Here is a 19,047-nt window from a genome sequence, read left to right on the forward strand (position 1 = left end):
GATCTTCTGACATCTGATCTCAACAGCTTGATCTCACCTTGGAAATCATCAAGAGCCATAAAATCAGCTTTCTGCAACATTTTGGAATATTTAGCGCCTATTTGGTGGCCATTTTGGAAAATGGCTGCCAAGTCTCTCAGGGGCCAAATTGGCGGCGCCCCGAAGTCTATATCTTTTCATAACATATAAACCTACATCTGTGCCAAATTTGTTGCTTTTATCGCAAAACGCACAATTGTTACGAATATTTCAGCTTAGCTGCCCCACTATTACATGAGATTTAGATATTTGTTTTTATTTTTATTCTGTAAATCTTTTAACCTGGAAAGAACTTTGTACGTAAGTTTGACAAGTGTTGTATAAATTATTATTATTATTATTACTACACTAGTTACCTAGGTTACTTATCTCTACTTTCTTATGTAAAACAAAAAATTAAGCAGTAAAACGATGGCTTATGAGATTTCTTAAAAACAATCACTGCAGCCTCAGGAGCCTAGTGTGTGTAATGTGTCACTAGTCTGTCTGTAAACGGCTGCCCGTACAGCAGTCCGTTGCCCACTCCAGGTTCCTGACCCGGGTGAGGAAGAGTTTATGAGAAATGTGGAGCCATCACCATCAAATATTTTACAACTGAAAAATGAAATGTTTTCAAATGTGGAGCAGGTTTGAACCGAGGCTCCGTTTGTAAATGAGGAAACATACTGTGCGCTCCAATACCCATACTACCATACTACTTAGTATGCCAGAAAAAAAGATTGCTCATGTCCCAATACATAGTATGTCAAATGCATTATGCCAAAAATACCAGGATGTCCTACTACATCTGGTCACATTTTACAGAATGAAAGCCAGCAAGCTTTTCTGGCTGTTCTTACATCAGAGCTCAAACTAGTGTCGGTTCTGAGGAAGTGAAACTCAGACAGTCGTTGCTACTGAGAGATGAAATGACGCAGAAAGGAGTTCAGCTGGACCAGGAAGAAATCTCTTGTTCGATCTGTCTGGATCTACTGAAGGATCCGGTGACTACTTCCTGTGGACACAGCTACTGCATGAACTGTATTAAAGGCTTCTGGGATGGAGAGGATGAGAAGAAGATCTACAGCTGCCCTCAGTGTAGGCAGACCTTCACACCGAGGCCTGTCCTGCTGAAAAACACCATGTTAGCAGATTTAGTGGAGAAACTGAAGAAGACTGGACTCCAAGCTGCTCCTGCTGATCACTGCTATGCTGGACCTGAAGATGTGGCCTGTGATTTCTGCACTGGGAGGAAACGGAAAGCCTTCAAGTCCTGTCTGGTGTGTCTGGTCTCTTACTGTGAGAAACACCTCCAGCCTCATTATGATGTGGCTCCATTAAAGAAACACAAGCTGGTGGAGCCCTCCAAGAAGCTCCAGGAGAACATCTGCTCTCGTCACGACGAGGTGATGAAGATGTTCTGTCGTACTGATCAGCAGTGTATCTGTTATCTCTGCTCTGTGGATGAACATAAAGGCCACGACACCGTCTCAGCTGCAGCAGAAAGGACCGAGAGGCAGAGAGAGCTGGAGGTGAGTCGACTCAACATCCAGCAGAGGATCCAGGACAGAGAGAAAGATGTGAAGCTGCTCCAACAGGAGGTGGAGGCTGTCAATCACTCTGCTGATAAAGCAGTGGAGGACAGTGAGAAGATCTTCACCGAGCTGATCCGTCTCATGGAGAAAAGAAGCTGTGATGTGAAGCAGCAGGTCAGATCCCAGCAGGAAAGTGAAGTGAGTCGAGTCAAAGAGCTTCAGGAGAAGCTGGAGCAGGAGATCACTGAGCTGAAGAGGAGAGACGCTGAGCTGAAGCTGCTGTCACACACAGAGGATCACAATACATTTTTATATAGCTACCCCTCACTGTCACCGCTCAGCGAGTCTACATCCAGCATCAATATCCGTCCTCTGAGCTACTTTGAGGACGTGACGGCGGCTGTGTCAGAAGTCAGAGATTAGCTACAGGACGTTCTGAGAGAGAAATGGACAAACGTCTCACAGACAGTGACTGAAGTGGATGTTTTACTGCCACAACCAGAGCCCAAGACCAGAGCTGGATTCTTACAGTATTCACGAGAAATCACACTGGATCAAAACACAGCATACACAAAGCTGTTATTATCTGAGGGGAACAGAAAAGCAACAGCAATGAGAAAACAACAGTCTTATTCTAGTCACCCAGACAGATTCACTAATTGGGATCAGGTCCTGAGTAGAGAGAGTCTGACTGGACGTTGTTACTGGGAGGTGGAGTGGAGAGGAGATGGAGTTGATGTAGCAGTCGCATACAAGAGTATCAGCAGAGCAGGGGATGAATGTCAATTTGGATGCAATGACAAATCTTGGGCGTTATATTGTAACAGTAACAGTTATACATTTCAGTACAACAGTGTTCAAACTCCCGTCTCAGGTCCTCTGTCCTCCAGAGTAGGAGTGTACCTGGATCACAGTGCAGGTATTCTGTCCTTCTACAGCGTCTCTGGAACCATGACTCTCCTCCACAGAGTCCAGACCACATTCACTGAGCCTCTCTATGCTGGACTTAGGATTGATTATTGTTATGATGACACTGCTGAGTTGTGTAAACTGAAATAGACAGAAGTCATTTGAGGGTTCAACTCTGTGTTTTAACTCTTCAACTTCTCTGGTGTCCATCATTGTTGCTGCAGAGCTGATTTGTGGCTGCACCGCAGAGGGCCAGCCCTACAAACACTAAAGTCTGTCACTGACTGACTGACTGACTGATGAAGTTACAGGATTGGTCGGCCGACTGTTGGAGGTTCCTCATTGGTTGTTGCTCTTTCTAAATGAAAAGGTGGAGAACAGTTCAGTGTTCACGTTTTCTGGGGAGCGTGTCAGCGGTTCATTGAATCATTACATCGTGCTGTTGTTGTGCATGTGCTGTTGTTTCTGTTCCTTTAAGTCACGTTACGTTGTTGCTTCGTATTGTGTTACCGTGCATTCACACCAAGCGAGAAGCTTAAATTAGCAAGACACACGTCACTACTGCGGTATGAACCCAAAATAAACAGACTGTGCTCTGATTTAATTACAATAAACGGATCAAAATGATGCAGAAATAACGACATTATGATGCTGATTAGTAAAAAGTCTGAATCCATGCTTTGTCAGGTCTGTTACCAAGACGACAAGCAAACAACTTTTAAAATGCTTGTTTTCTGAATGGGGTTCGGATCGATCAGTGCCAGGCTGTGCAGCTGCTCCTTTAACACTCCATCTAGGAATAAATACAGCAGCAACAACAACAGTGATGACATCAACTTTGTAAGTATGTATATATTGTTACACAGCACTTATATGATGAATGCTTTTGATACACATGCTTTAATAATATACTGAAATACTTCTAACCTAAACATGCAGAAGCAGCGTTCAGTTTTTATTCACCAAATATTTGGAAGAAGCTCCCAGAAACCTGCAGGACCTCCAACTCTGAGTTCTTTTAAATCAAAGCTTCAAACTTTCCTGTTTGCTGCTGCTGCCTTTTATTAAACCAGATAATGATCTTATATACTGCATTAGAGCTTTTACTCTTGTGTGTTATATTCTATTTTAGCTTCTATCCTAGCTTTTATTTTTAGCTTGTTTTTATTTTCTAATCTTTAATGTTTTTATAACTGTTTTAATTATGTCTTAATGTTCTTTTGCACTTTGTCGCAATGTTCTTTAATGTTCAATATTATATTATATTATATAATATTATATTATGTTATATTATATTATACTATATCATATTATATTATGTTATATTATATTATATTATATTGTGTTATATTATACTATATAATATTATATTATATTTTATTAAATTATATTATATTGTATTTTTTTTATTGTATCATATTATACTATATTTTATTTTATTATATCACATCATATTGTATTATATTATAGTTTATTATATTATATTATACTATACTATATTATATTTTATTATATTATATTATATCATATTATATATTTTATTTTATTATATTTTATAATATATTTAAATATATTATATTATATGATATTATATTATATGATATTATATCATATTGTATTTTATTATAGTTTATTTTATTCTATTATATTTTATAATATATTTAATTACACAATATTATATTATATTTTATAATATATTGAATTATATTATATCATATTATATTATATTCCTATATTTGACCAGCTGCACTATTTTATGTTTTAAATTCCCCTTCTTACTTGTGTGATTTTATATTTATTTTATAGCAGCATTAGAGCAGCCTGAGAACAAAAAATATTGCCAACGGCTGCTTCTATGAAATTATTGTGCATATGACAAATAACTTTAATATTAACATCTACTATACAAAAAACTGTTGTTTTGTCTCACTGCATATTACTGTGTGATTTTATTTGATGAGCTGTGTGCTCCGTCTCAAACGTATATAAATATTAAAGTTATTATAATCTAACAGAGAGAAGAGAGTGACCTCAGAGCCACAGAAACCAGATCAGCTGAATTTACTGAGAAGTGGACGGTTGCCGTGGTAACGCCGGAGGAGAACTGAACTCACCAGCCGTCTCTGGTCCCGTGAGTTCGATGCCCAGCGATTGCGTCCACTTTCACTTCCACATCACCACTTCCTGTTCTCTCCTTCACGCTGGTGACTCATCAATAAACACAACTGAGACTGTCAATCATTATTTAATATCTATACTTTAATATATATATACTGATATTTATATACAATTATACAAGTCTGCATTTACACAGGACCACATCTCTATCCTTGATTCCTCTCCTCGTCTCCTCTCCTTGTACCCTCTTTTCTTCTCTCCTTGTCTCCTCTCCCTGTGTCCTGTCCTTATCTCAACTCCTCTCTTGTTTCCTCTCTTTTTCTCCTCTCTCTGTCCTCTCCTTGTGTCTTTCCTTATCTCCTCTCTTCTCTTGCCTCCTCTCCTTGTCTCTTCTCCCTGTGTTGTCTACTTGTCTCATCTACTTGTCTCCTCTCCTTGTCCCCTCTACTTGTCTCTTCTCTTGTCTCTTCTCTTTGTCTCCTCTCCCTGTATCCTGTCATTGTCTCCTTTCCTTATCTCTTCTCCTCTCTCTTTTTGTCTCCTCTCCTTTTCTCTTCTCTTGTCTCTTCTCCCTGTGTCCTCTCTTGCCTCCTCCCCTTTTCTCCTATCCCTTTGTCCTCTCCTTGTTTCCTCTCCTTGTCTCCTCTCTTGTCTACTTTCCTCTCTTGTCTCCTCTCTTTGTGCCTTCTCCTTCCCGACAGTTTCCTCAGCAGTGACTCTATTGTCTCCTCTCTTGTCTCCTCTCCTTATCTCCTCTCCTCCTCTCCTCTCCTTGTCCCCTCTCCTCCTAGACTCTGGCCGGTGGTCAGCGACCTCCTCCTGTCTCTCCTCTCTTGTCTCCTCTGTCCTGTCCTCTCCTTGTCTCCTCTCCTCGTCTCCTCTCCTCCTCTCCTCTCCTTGTCCCCTCTCCTCCTAAATGTGGCTCAGACTCTGGCCGGTGGTCAGCGACCTCCTCCTGTCTCTCCTCTCTTGTCTCCTCTGTCCTCTCCTCTTCTCCTCTCTTGTCCCCTCTCCTTGTCTCCTCTCCTTGTCTCCTCTCCTTGTCTGCTCTCCTCTTAAATGTGGCTCAGACTCTGGTCGGTGGTCAGCGACCTCCTCCTGTCTCTCCTCTCTTGTCTCCTCTGTCCTCTCCTTGTCTCCTCTCTTGTCTCCTCTGTCCTCTCCTCGTCTCCTCTCCTTGTCTACTTGTCTCCTCTCCTTGTCCCCTCTCCTCCTAAATGTGGCTCAGACTCTGGCCGGTGGTCAGCGACCTCCTCCGGTCTCTTCTCGACAGTTTCCTCAGCAGCGACTCTCTGAAGGTTCGGCACATCAGGAAGTAGATGATGGGGTCGAGGCAGACGTTGAGCGCCGACAGGGAGAGCGTCCCCTCCTTCAGCTGGAACAACAGGAAGCGGGCGTCCGGGCTGAAGCCCGACTCCGGCATCTGGCTCAGAGTGTACGGCACGCGGCAGACGTGGTACGGCACGAAGCAGACGAAGAACACCGCCAGGATGCTGAAGATGCTGCGGTTCGACTTCCGGCAGACGTCGCTGTTGTCGCGGCGCACGCGGCGGTAGGACTGGTAGACGCGGCAGGCGATGGAGGCGTAGCAGTAGGCGAGGACCAGCAGGGTCACCCAGAACAGGCCGACGCTGAGGAGCGTGGCCACCCGGTCTTCAGCTGCATGCAGTGCCGCGAGCTCTCCTCGTCGGCCGGCCGGCTGGTCAGCACCACGTTGGGCAGGACGCAGACGAGGAGGAAGCTCCAGGTGAGGAGCGCCAGCACCCGGGCGAAGCCGACGCTCTGCAGGACATGCAGCGAGGACACGCCGCCCAACCGGGACCTGCAGGAGGATGAGGAGGAGGAGGAGGAGGAGGAGGTGTGTCTGACGATCTTAACGTAGCGCTCGAGGCTGATGAGCCCCATGAAGAGGATCCCCACGTACATGGACGAGTAGAAGAGCACGGCGGTGTAGCGGCAGGTGACCACGTGGAGGCGCCAGCCGCCCAGACCCAGCTGAGCCGCCAGCCTGAAGGGGAAGGTGGTCAGCATGAGGAGGTCGGCCACCACCATGTTCTTCAGGTAGACCACCAGGCCCGAGTCACTGGGCACCCTGAAGAAGATCCAGGCGGCCACGCCATTCAGGGACGCCCCGACCACGCAGATCACCAAGTAGAGCGGCGGGAGCACCTGCTGGGTGAAGATGCTGCTGAAGTCTGATTGGTTGCCGGGGAGACGGGTGGCGTTGAGGTGTTCCATCACTGGAAACACACAAACAACACAGTTTGAACATAATGAACAGTAGATGTCACAGTAGAAGTACGTTTCTCTGTCAGGAGAACTCTTAATAAGTCTCTTTTACATTTAACAAAGGCCGTGTCGGTGTGTTAACTCCCCACAGAAGCCTTTTATGTTCATGAACTGAACACACAGCGCTGTGTTTACACGGGGACACGTGCACAAATAAAAAGCGTCTTGAACTCCTGTTTGTCCTGCTGTTCACACACACTTCCCTCCTCCCACCACCGATTCATCCCGGTCCAACACACACTGTGGTCCTCCTCCATCAAACGCCTATAAAAACAGTCCGCGCTGACACCAGGACGCCTTCTGTTTTCCTGTCCTGATTCTTTTATTTTTAGCCCTCGTCTTGTCTCGAACCTGTGACTTCTGCTGTCGCCAAATGATTGTTTCCCCGAGTTGATCTGTACAGAAGTTCAACTTTTAAACACTAAAGCGATCACACGCCGGCTTCTGCTTCTCACTTGGAAACGGTCAATATCAAGTTAATAACTTTAAAAATATCATGATTCTGACTTCCTGTGTTTATGTTATATATTTTTTAATATTATATATTATATATATATTTTGATTTTAAAGTCATAAATTTACGAAAATAAAATGAAGATATTCTGAGTTTAATGGGACACATTTACGAGAAGAAAATCACAAATTTACGTCACATTTTAACTCACAAATTTATAATAATAATAATAATAAATTCAACTTATAAAGCGCTTTTAAAGAACTCAAAGACGCTTATGAGATTTTAAAGTCATTAATTTATGAGGAAAAAACTCCGATATTCTGAGATTAATGTGGCACATTTATGAGAAAAAACTGACAAATTTATGACACATTTTAAAGCCAGAAATTTACGAGAAAAAACTCACGTATTCTCTGAGATTAAAGAGGCAAATTTACGAGAAAAAAACTCACAAATTTGCGAGATTTTAAAGTCATACATTTATGAAAAAAAACCTCAATTTTTATCAATTAATTAATGGTAAAACATAATAATAATAATAAAATAATACATTTATTTTTGCTACATTTAATATCATATTCATTTATCGAGTCATTTATTTATTTATTTATATTTAATTTAATTAATTGATAAAAATGTAACATCATTTGATATTTTTGTTATAATTTGTTTCTTTATTTATTCATAATTAATTAATTAATTCCCTTATTTATTTACTCTTCTGTTTAATTTTTATCTTTTATTTATTTATGTATTTATCTGTATTATTTATTTATTTTGCATTTATTTCGTTTACATTTATTTTCAATATAATTTCTTTTTACATTTAATGACATATTTATTTATTGAGTCATTATATATTTATTTATTTTTTACTTTGGCAGGTGCCATCCTCCATACTTGGGGTCATTATAATATCCTGGCGAGCAGGAAGGAGATCAGGACATTTAATTATCTCATACATCTAGAACAAACTGTCATTTTTCTCCTACACAGACTTTTGTTTTAGCGATTCCTCTAAGCTGACTCATACTTTATTGGCTGGTAATTTGGATGACACAGACGAACAAGATGCTGATCAGCAGCAACAACTTCTGCTTTCCGCCTTCTAGATGACCTGGCGCAGGAAGTGATGCAACGATCCTCTTCGCTAGAAGAGCTGAACGTTCAGAGGAAGCGTGTTTCTAGATTGTGTGCAACGATTAGAGCTGAAAATAGGGTGGTTTCATCAACTCAGCTCACAGTGAAAAAACAGACGTAGTAGAAAAGGATGTGAGTGATCAACTCGTTATCAGTCAACTCACACAACGAGGGAAAACATCTGGATAAACTCATGGTCCAGATGTTTGTCTCTCTGCCTGTCCACCTGTGTACTGTGAGCTTCATGTATTCAACACCAGTGATTCACAATCAGAAAGAAAAGATGTTTGAGTAGTTTACAACTGTCTGTTGATAATAATGAAATGACAGCTTAATAATTACCTGTAAATGGTGCTAATATTAAAAATAATCATGAACCCGTCAGTCATGAAGGTCACATGGTTTATTACAGAACCGGCTCATGTTGTTAACCAGCGTCTAAAATACTATTTGGAACATCTTTTATTAGTCACATTGATCGTTTTATTGATCAGCTTCAGTGTTGTTGAAATCACAACTTAAACAGATACCAGTACTTCTACTTTATAGCCACCATAATGTCATAAAGTTGTATTTATACTGTACACATTTATTCAGAGAGGCAGACATAATGAAATTATATTTCACTGTTTATTTGATTTTTAATTAAATTTTATTTTATTTATTTTTTATTCATTTCAATATATATTTTGTGGGAGAAACCTGAGCACCAGGAGAATCCCCTTACTGATATATGATGGATTGACTTCTTTTTTTAAACACTCTAATTACCTAAAAATATATTAAAAAAATATTTGGGGGTAATTTAGAGTGTCCAGTTAGCCTCACGCATAACTAGGAATTGTGGGAGAAACCTGAGCACCAGGAGAAAAACCCTACTGATATATGATAGATTGACATTTTTTTGAATACTCTAAATTACCACCAAATATATTTAAAAGTATTTGGGGGTAATTTAGAGTGTCCAGTTAGCCTCACGCATAACTAGGAATTGTGGGAGAAACCTGAGCACGAGGAGAAAAACCCTACTGATATATGATAGATTGACATTTTTTTTGAATACTCTAAATTACCTAAAAATATATTTAAAAAATATTTGGAGGTAATTTAGAGTGTCCAGTTAGCCTCATGCATAACTACGAATTGTGGGAGAAACCTGAGCACCAGGAGAATCCCCTTACTGATATATGATAGATTGAAATTTTTTTGAATACTCTAAATTACCACCAAATATATTAAAAAGTATTTGGGGGTAATTTAGAGTGTCCAGTTAGCCTCACGCATAACTAGGAATTGTGGGAGAAACCTGAGCACCAGGAGAAAACCCTTACTGATATATGATAGATTGAAAAAAAAATTGGAATACTCTAAATTACCTAAAATTATATTTAAAAAATATTTGGAGGTAATTTAGAGTGTCCAGTTAGCCTCATGCATAACTAGAAACTTTGGGAGAAACCTGAGCACCAGGAGAAAACCCCTACTTATATATGATAGATTTAAAAAAAATGTAATACTCTAAATTACCTCCAAATATATTTTAAAAATATTTGGGGGTAATTTAGAGTGTCCAGTTAGCCTCACGCATAACTAGGAATTGTGGGAGAAACCTGAGCACCAGGAGAAAAACCCTACTGATATATGATAGATTGACATTTTTTTTGAATACTCTAAATTACCACCAAATATATTAAAAAAATATTTGGAGGTAATTTAGAGTGTCCAGTTAGCCTCATGCATAACTAGGAATTTTGGGAGAAACCTGAGCACCAGGAGAAAACCCCTACTGATATATGATAGATTGACATTTTTTTGAATACTCTAAATTACCACAAAATATATTTAAAAGTATTTGGGGGTAATTTAGAGTGTCCAGTTAGCCTCACGCATAACTAGGAATTGTGGGAGAAACCTGAGCACCAGGAGAAAACCCTTACTGATATATGATAGATTGAAAAAAAATTGGAATACTCTAAATTACCTAAAATTATATTTAAAAAATATTTGGAGGTAATTTAGAGTGTCCAGTTAGCCTCATGCATAACTAGAAACTTTGGGAGAAACCTGATTACCAGGAGAAAACCCCTACTGATATATGATAGATTTAAAAAAAATGTAATACTCTAAATTACCTCCAAATATATTTTAAAAATGTTTGGGGGTAATTTAGAGTGTCCAGTTAGCCTCACGCATAACTAGGAATTGTGGGAGAAACCTGAGCACCAGGAGAAAACCCTTACTGATATATGATAGATTGAAAAAAAATTGGAATACTCTAAATTACCTAAAATTATATTTAAAAAATATTTGGAGGTAATTTAGAGTGTCCAGTTAGCCTCATGCATAACTAGGAATTTTGGGAGAAACCTGAGCACCAGGAGAAAACCCCTACTGATATATGATAGATTGACATTTTTTTGAATACTCTAAATTACCACCAAATATATTTAAAAGTATTTGGGGGTAATTTAGAGTGTCCGGTTAGCCTCACGCATAACTAGGAATTGTGGGAGAAACCTGAGCACCAGGAGAAAACCCTTACTGATATATGATAGATTGAAAAAAAATTGGAATACTCTAAATTACCTAAAATTATATTTAAAAAATATTTGGAGGTAATTTAGAGTGTCCAGTTAGCCTCATGCATAACTAGAAACTTTGGGAGAAACCTGATTACCAGGAGAAAACCCCTACTGATATATGATAGATTTAAAAAAAATGTAATACTCTAAATTACCTCCAAATATATTTTAAAAATGTTTGGGGGTAATTTAGAGTGTCCAGTTAGCCTCACGCATAACTAGGAATTGTGGGAGAAACCTGAGCACCAGGAGAAAAACCCTACTGATATATGATAGATTGACATTTTTTTTGAATACTCTAAATTACCTAAAAATATATTTAAAAAATATTTGGAGGTAATTTAGAGTGTCCAGTTAGCCTCATGCATAACTAGAAACTTTGGGAGAAACCTGATTACCAGGAGAAAACCCCTACTGATATATGATAGATTTAAAAAAAATGTAATACTCTAAATTACCTCCAAATATATTTTAAAAATATTTGGGGGTAATTTAGAGTGTCCAGTTAGCCTCACGCATGACTAGGAATTGTGGGAGAAACCTGAGCACCAGGAGAAAAACCCTACTGATATATGATAGATTGACATTTTTTTGAATACTCTAAATTACCACCAAATATATTTAAAAGTATTTGGGGGTAATTTAGAGTGTCCAGTTAGCCTCACGCATAACTAGGAATTGTGGGAGAAACCTGAGCACCAGGAGAAAACCCTTACTGATATATGATAGATTTAAAAAAAATGTAATACTCTAAATTACCTCCAAATATATTTTAAAAATATTTGGGGGTAATTTAGAGTGTCCAGTTAGCCTCATGCATAACTACGAATTGTGGGAGAAACCTGAGCACGAGGAGAAAACCCTTACTGATATATGATAGATTGAAATTTTTTTGAATACTCTAAATTACCACCAAATATATTAAAAAAATATTTGGAGGTAATTTAGAGTGTCCAGTTAGCCTCATGCATAACTAGGAATTTTGGGAGAAACCTGAGCACCAGGAGAAAACCCCTACTGATATATGATAGATTGAAATTTTTTTGAATACTCTAAATTACCACCAAATATATTTAAAAGTATTTGGGGGTAATTTAGAGTGTCCAGTTAGCCTCACGCATAACTAGGAATTGTGGGAGAAACCTGAGCACCAGGAGAAAACCCTTACTGATATATGATAGATTGAAAAAAAATTGGAATACTCTAAATTACCTAAAATTATATTTAAAAAATATTTGGAGGTAATTTAGAGTGTCCAGTTAGCCTCATGCATAACTAGGAATTTTGGGAGAAACCTGAGCACCAGGAGAAAACCCCTACTGATATATGATAGATTGACATTTTTTTGAATACTCTAAATTACCACCAAATATATTTAAAAGTATTTGGGGGTAATTTAGAGTGTCCGGTTAGCCTCACGCATAACTAGGAATTGTGGGAGAAACCTGAGCACCAGGAGAAAACCCTTACTGATATATGATAGATTGAAAAAAAATTGGAATACTCTAAATTACCTAAAATTATATTTAAAAAATATTTGGAGGTAATTTAGAGTGTCCAGTTAGCCTCATGCATAACTAGAAACTTTGGGAGAAACCTGAGCACCAGGAGAAAACCCCTACTGATATATGATAGATTTAAAAAAAATTTAATACTCTAAATTACCTCCAAATATATTTTAAAAATATTTGGGGGTAATTTAGAGTGTCCAGTTAGCCTCACGCATAACTAGGAATTGTGGGAGAAACCTGAGCACCAGGAGAAAACCCTTACTGATATATGATAGATTGAAAAAAAATTGGAATACTCTAAATTACCTAAAATTATATTTAAAAAATATTTGGAGGTAATTTAGAGTGTCCAGTTAGCCTCATGCATAACTAGGAATTTTGGGAGAAACCTGAGCACCAGGAGAAAACCCCTACTGATATATGATAGATTGACATTTTTTTGAATACTCTAAATTACCACCAAATATATTTAAAAGTATTTGGGGGTAATTTAGAGTGTCCGGTTAGCCTCACGCATAACTAGGAATTGTGGGAGAAACCTGAGCACCAGGAGAAAACCCTTACTGATATATGATAGATTGAAAAAAAATTGGAATACTCTAAATTACCTAAAATTATATTTAAAAAATATTTGGAGGTAATTTAGAGTGTCCAGTTAGCCTCATGCATAACTAGAAACTTTGGGAGAAACCTGAGCACCAGGAGAAAACCCCTACTGATATATGATAGATTTAAAAAAAATTTAATACTCTAAATTACCTCCAAATATATTTTAAAAATATTTGGGGGTAATTTAGAGTGTCCAGTTAGCCTCACGCATAACTAGGAATTGTGGGAGAAACCTGAGCACCAGGAGAAAAACCCTACTGATATATGATAGATTGACATTTTTTTTGAATACTCTAAATTACCTAAAAATATATTTTAAAAATATTTGGAAGTAATTTAGAGTGTCCAGTTAACCTCATGCATAACTACGAATTGTGGGAGAAACCTGAGCACCAGGAGAAAACCCTTACTGATATATGATAGATTGAAATTTTTTTGAATACTCTAAATTACCACCAAATATATTAAAAAGATATTTGGAGGTAATTTAGAGTGTCCAGTTAGCCTCACGCATAACTAGGAATTCTGGGGAAACCTGAGCACCAGGAGAAAACCCACGCAGACACAGGGAGAATATACAAACTCCCCACAGCCGGACAGGTGGAGGTGTCTCAGTGAGGCTGCAGTGCTAATCACTAATCACTGAGGAGGGATGTAGGGGTGGAGGGACGGTGATGACGTAGAGGATGAGGGGGAGGTTGAGAGAGGAAGGTAAGGGTGGAGGGAAGACGGGAAGGCGAAGGGGGGAGGAAGAGGGATCTGCTGGTATCCAACCTGAGCTGCAGCCTCCTCTACCTGACTGTTGCCGTCACGCTTCAGGAAGAACCTGCGCATCCAGCGAAAACAACCTTTCTTCTTCTCTTTCTTCTCCACCCCCTCCCGCTCCGTCTCTTCCTTTTTCATCTTCTGTAATGTTGTCTCTCGATCCTCGGTCCTCCTGCGAGAAAAGACTCCTCTCATCTTCTTCTTCATTTTCAGGCAGATGTCCTCCAGGAGCTTCTTCTCAACCTCCATGTGTTGGACTGTGGTCTCCAGGCTCTGTTCTCTGTCCGTCAGGTCCTTGTTGACGTCCTCCAACTGACTGACCTTAGTCTTCCAGATCAGGTCTTTTTCTGTCAGGACCTTTGTGACATTGTCCTCCAGAGCCTTGTATTTGGCCTGCCAGGCGTCCTCTCTCTGTCGGAGTTCATCTGCAGAGCTCAACAGCTCGGTTCTGGTCTCCACGAGCTTTTCATTGAGACTCTTCTTCTCCTGGAAGAGACCAAAGATCACAGCGTCCTTATCGCGCTGCTCCTGCTGGAGATCAAAGATCACAGCTTCCTTATCGATCTGCTGCTGCTGGAGATCAAAGATCACAGCGTCCTTATCGATCTGCTCCTGCTGGAGATCAAAGATCACAGCGTCCTTATCGCGCTGCTCCTGCTGGAGATCAAGGATAACAGCGTCCTTATCGATCTGCTCCTGGCGGAGATCAAGGATAACAGCGTCCTTATCGTGCTGCTCCTGCTGGAGATCAAGGATCACAGCGTCCTTATCGCGCTGCTCCTGCCGGAGATCAAAGATCACAGCGTCCTTATCGCGCTGCTCCTGCTGGAGATCAAGGATCACAGCGTCCTTATCGCGCTGCTCCTGCTGGAGATCAAGGATAACAGCGTCCTTATCGCGCTGCTCCTGCTGGAGATCAAGGATCACAGCGTCCTTATCGATCTGCTCCTGCTGGAGATCAAAGATCACAGCGTCCTTATCGCGCTGCTCCTGCTGGAGATCAAGGATCACAGCGTCCTTATCGCGCTGCTCCTGCTGGAGATCAAGGATCACAGCGTCCTTATCGCGCTGCTCCTGCTGGAGATCAAGGATAACAGCGTCCTTATCGCGCTGCTCCTGCTGGAGATCAAGGATCACAGCGTCCTTATCGCGCTGCTCCTGCCGGAGATCAAGGATCACAGCGTCCTTATCGTGCTGCTCCTGCTGGAGATCAAGGATCACAGCGTCCTTATCGATCTGCTCCTGCTGGAGATCAAAGATCACAGCGTCCTTATCGCGCTGCTCCTGCTGGAGATCAAGGATCACAGCGTCCTTATCGCGCTGCTCCTGCTGGAGATCAAAGATCACAGCGTCCTTATCGCGCTGCTCCTGCTGGAGATCAAGGATCACAGCGTCCTTATCGCGCTGCTCCTGCCGGAGATCAAGGATAACAGCGTCCTTATCGTGCTGCTCCTGCTGGAGATCAAGGATCACAGCGTCCTTATCGATCTGCTCCTGCTGGAGATCAAAGATCACAGCGTCCTTATCGCGCTGCTCCTGCTGGAGATCAAGGATCACAGCGTCCTTATCGCGCTGCTCCTGCTGGAGATCAAAGATCACAGCGTCCTTATCGCGCTGCTCCTGCTGGAGATCAAGGATCACAGCGTCCTTATCGCGCTGCTCCTGCCGGAGATCAAGGATAACAGCGTCCTTATCGTGCTGCTCCTGCTGGAGATCAAGGATCACAGCGTCCTTATCGCGCTGCTCCTGCCGGAGATCAAAGATCACAGCGTCCTTATCGCGCTGCTCCTGCTGGAGATCAAGGATCACAGCGTCCTTATCGCGCTGCTCCTGCCGGAGATCAAAGATCACAGCGTCCTTATCGCGCTGCTCCTGCTGGAGATCAAGGATCACAGCGTCCTTATCGCGCTGCTCCTGCCGGAGATCAAGGATCACAGCGTCCTTATCGCGCTGCTCCTGCTGGAGATCAAGGATCACAGCGTCCTTATCGCGCTGCTCCTGCTGGAGATCAAGGATAACAGCGTCCTTATCGTGCTGCTCCTGCTGGAGATCAAGGATCACAGCGTCCTTATCGCGCTGCTCCTGCTGGAGATCAAGGATAACAGCGTCCTTATCGTGCTGCTCCTGCTGGAGATCAAGGATCACAGCGTCCTTATCGATCTGCTCCTGCTGGAGATCAAAGATCACAGCGTCCTTATCGCGCTGCTCCTGCTGGAGATCAAGGATCACAGCGTCCTTATCGCGCTGCTCCTGCTGGAGATCAAGGATAACAGCGTCCTTATCGCGCTGCTCCTGCTGGAGATCAAGGATCACAGCGTCCTTATCGCGCTGCTCCTGCCGGAGATCAAGGATAACAGCGTCCTTATCGTGCTGCTCCTGCTGGAGATCAAGGATCACAGCGTCCTTATCGATCTGCTCCTGCTGGAGATCAAAGATCACAGCGTCCTTATCGCGCTGCTCCTGCTGGAGATCAAGGATCACAGCGTCCTTATCGCGAATGTGCCACGTCAAATGGTTCACTCTGATCTGGAGTTGAGTCTGCTGCGTCTCCCAGCCTCGCTGCTCCTGCCGGAGATCAAGGATTACAGCGTCCTTATCGATCTGCTCCTGTCGGAGATCAAGGATAACAGCGTCCTTATCGTGCTGCTCCTGCCGGAGATCAGGGATTGCAGGGTCCTTATCGTGCTGCTCTTTACGGAGACCACGGATAACAGCGTCCTTATCGTGCTGCTCCTGGCGGAGACCACGGATAACAGCGTCCTTATCGTGCTGCTCCTGCCGGAGATCAGGGATTGCAGCGTCCTTATCGATCTGCTCCTGGCGGAGATCAAGGATAACAGCGTCCTTATCGTGCTGCTCCTGCCGGAGATCAGGGATTGCAGCGTCCTTATCGTGCTGCTCCTGCCGGAGATCAGGGATTGCAGGGTCCTTATCGTGCTGCTCTTTACGGAGACCACGGATAACAGCGTCCTTATCGTGCTGCTCCTGGCGGAGACCACGGATAACAGCGTCCTTATCGTGCTGCTCTTTACGGAGACCACGGATAACAGCGTCCTTATCGTGCTGCTCTTTACGGAGACCACGGATAACAGCGTCCTTATCGTGCTGCTCCTGCCGGAGATCAGGGATTGCAGGGTCCTTATCGTGCTGCTCTTTACGGAGACCACGGATAACAGCGTCCTTATCGTGCTGCTCCTGCCGGAGATCAGGGATTGCAGGGTCCTTATCGTGCTGCTCTTTACGGAGACCACGGATAACAGCGTCCTTATCGCGAATGTGCCACGTCAAATGGTTCACTCTGATCTGGAGTTGAGTCTGCTGCGTCTTCCAGCCTCGTTGCTTCTCAGCAAGGTCCAAAGTAAAGTTGTCCTGCAGTTCCTTCTGCTGGGCTTCCAACAGTTGGACTTTTCTTTCCCAGGCGATCTCCTTCAGAGCGTCGTTTTCTTCCTTGAAGGTTTTCAGTTCTTTGGTGAACCAAAGCTCCTTAGAGCTCAGTAACAATGATGCTTGATCCATGGAGATGTAAATAATGTACTCACCCTACAGTCGACTGTCAACGTTAAACTGTTTAACCTGAACGGTAAATTAACCTGAATGTTAAATTAACCTGGATGTTAAATTAACCTGAATGTTAAATTAACCTGAATGTTAAATTAACCTGAATGTTAAATTAACCCGAATGTTAAATTAACCTGAATGTTAAATTAACCTGAATGTTAAATCAGCTTGTCAAAAACTGTCTGGTTCACTAATCTTCTCCTATAAGTAAAATTTTAGATTAAAGCCAAACTCAGCATCACAGGAATCACAGCCGATTCCAGAACATCACATTGTGATGTCATGAGACAGTTTGGAATACAGCCTTACCTGTGATGTCATCACATTCTCATGTCATCATGTCATCACATTCTCATGTCAACATGTCATGAGAATGTGATGACATCACAATGTGATGACATGACGGGTAAGGCTGTATTCTAAACCTCATACTATACTAGTAGTACGTACTGATTTGGCCAGAATGTAGCATGTAGTACGCAGTATGGAAATCTACAATATGCCAAAAATACCTGGATGTCGTACTGAAAACACTGTTACAGTAAAAGTTACAGTAAGTATTGTAACAGTGTGGTATTAGTACTTTTACTGCAGTAAAGGATCTGAATACTTACTAAATACGGCATCATTGAGGCTCTCAGGATAATATATATACTGTATATATATATATATATATATATATAATTTCATCATATATTATTTTTTGATAAATAATAAAATCATCCTTTTTTCTTCTCTCCTCCTCTCGTTCCTCTCTCCTCCGCTTTATATACAGTATATATATATAAATGCATATAAATTATATAAATATGCCTACATGTTAAGTCTAAATCTCTTTGTTTCCTGACTCAAAATAGGTCATAGACCCCTAAAAAGTGTTCCCGACAAAACATCCTGACATGTATTTATATATTTTTTATTTTTTTATGTTTATTTTTTTAATTGAATTGTATTTTTCCGCGTTATTATTATTATTATTATTATTCCCAAAGCACAACAAACCAGACAGAAAACTGTAGTGTGTTTTCTCTTTTAGTTAGTTAGTTAGTTAGTTAGTTAGTTAGTTAGTTAGTTAGTTAGTTAGTTAGTTAGTTAGTTAGTTAGTTAGTTAGTTAGTTAATTGGTGAACTCATCAGTCCCTAACTGATATAATTAGTCCAAAAATGTAAAAACAAATTCTATACATTTTAATATATTATGTAGTTAATGTTTCTTCCTGTATTGATAGTAGTTTGTAATAGATATTATAGTAGTTATATACTATATTCATGAGAAAAATATTAAGAAATATTAGTATTAAATGTTATATATATTTTACAGGGCAGTCGATAACAAATTTGCTCAACTTGCGATTTAGTCTGGCCGCTATTCGATCTTTCCGAGGTTGTAGCAGCTCAGTTTTAAAGCTGATGGTATCATAGTAAACTATAAAACCTGATGAATCCATCGGTACCAACCATGTCATACTAGCTTGTAGTGAAGGAGGTTAAATAATGCTCTAAACTAACAACAAATTTTAGCAAAGAAAAACTGTCATGTCCATTTTCAAAGGGGTC

At 41.0% G+C, this 19,047-nt stretch overlaps 2 pseudogenes; one reads left to right on the forward strand and one right to left on the reverse strand.

Moving 5' to 3' along the window:
* Positions 1 to 947: 947 nt before the first annotated feature.
* Positions 948 to 2,772, forward strand: LOC141776388 (tripartite motif-containing protein 16-like; annotated as a pseudogene).
* Positions 2,773 to 5,569: 2,797 nt separating this feature from the next.
* The window catches only part of LOC141776391 (P2Y purinoceptor 14-like), a 14,167-nt pseudogene continuing 689 nt past the window's right edge, over positions 5,570 to 19,047 (reverse strand).

The sequence above is a fragment of the Sebastes fasciatus genome, chromosome 11 (genome assembly GCF_043250625.1).
Source record: "Sebastes fasciatus isolate fSebFas1 chromosome 11, fSebFas1.pri, whole genome shotgun sequence".
Lineage (NCBI taxonomy): Eukaryota > Metazoa > Chordata > Actinopteri > Perciformes > Sebastidae > Sebastes > Sebastes fasciatus.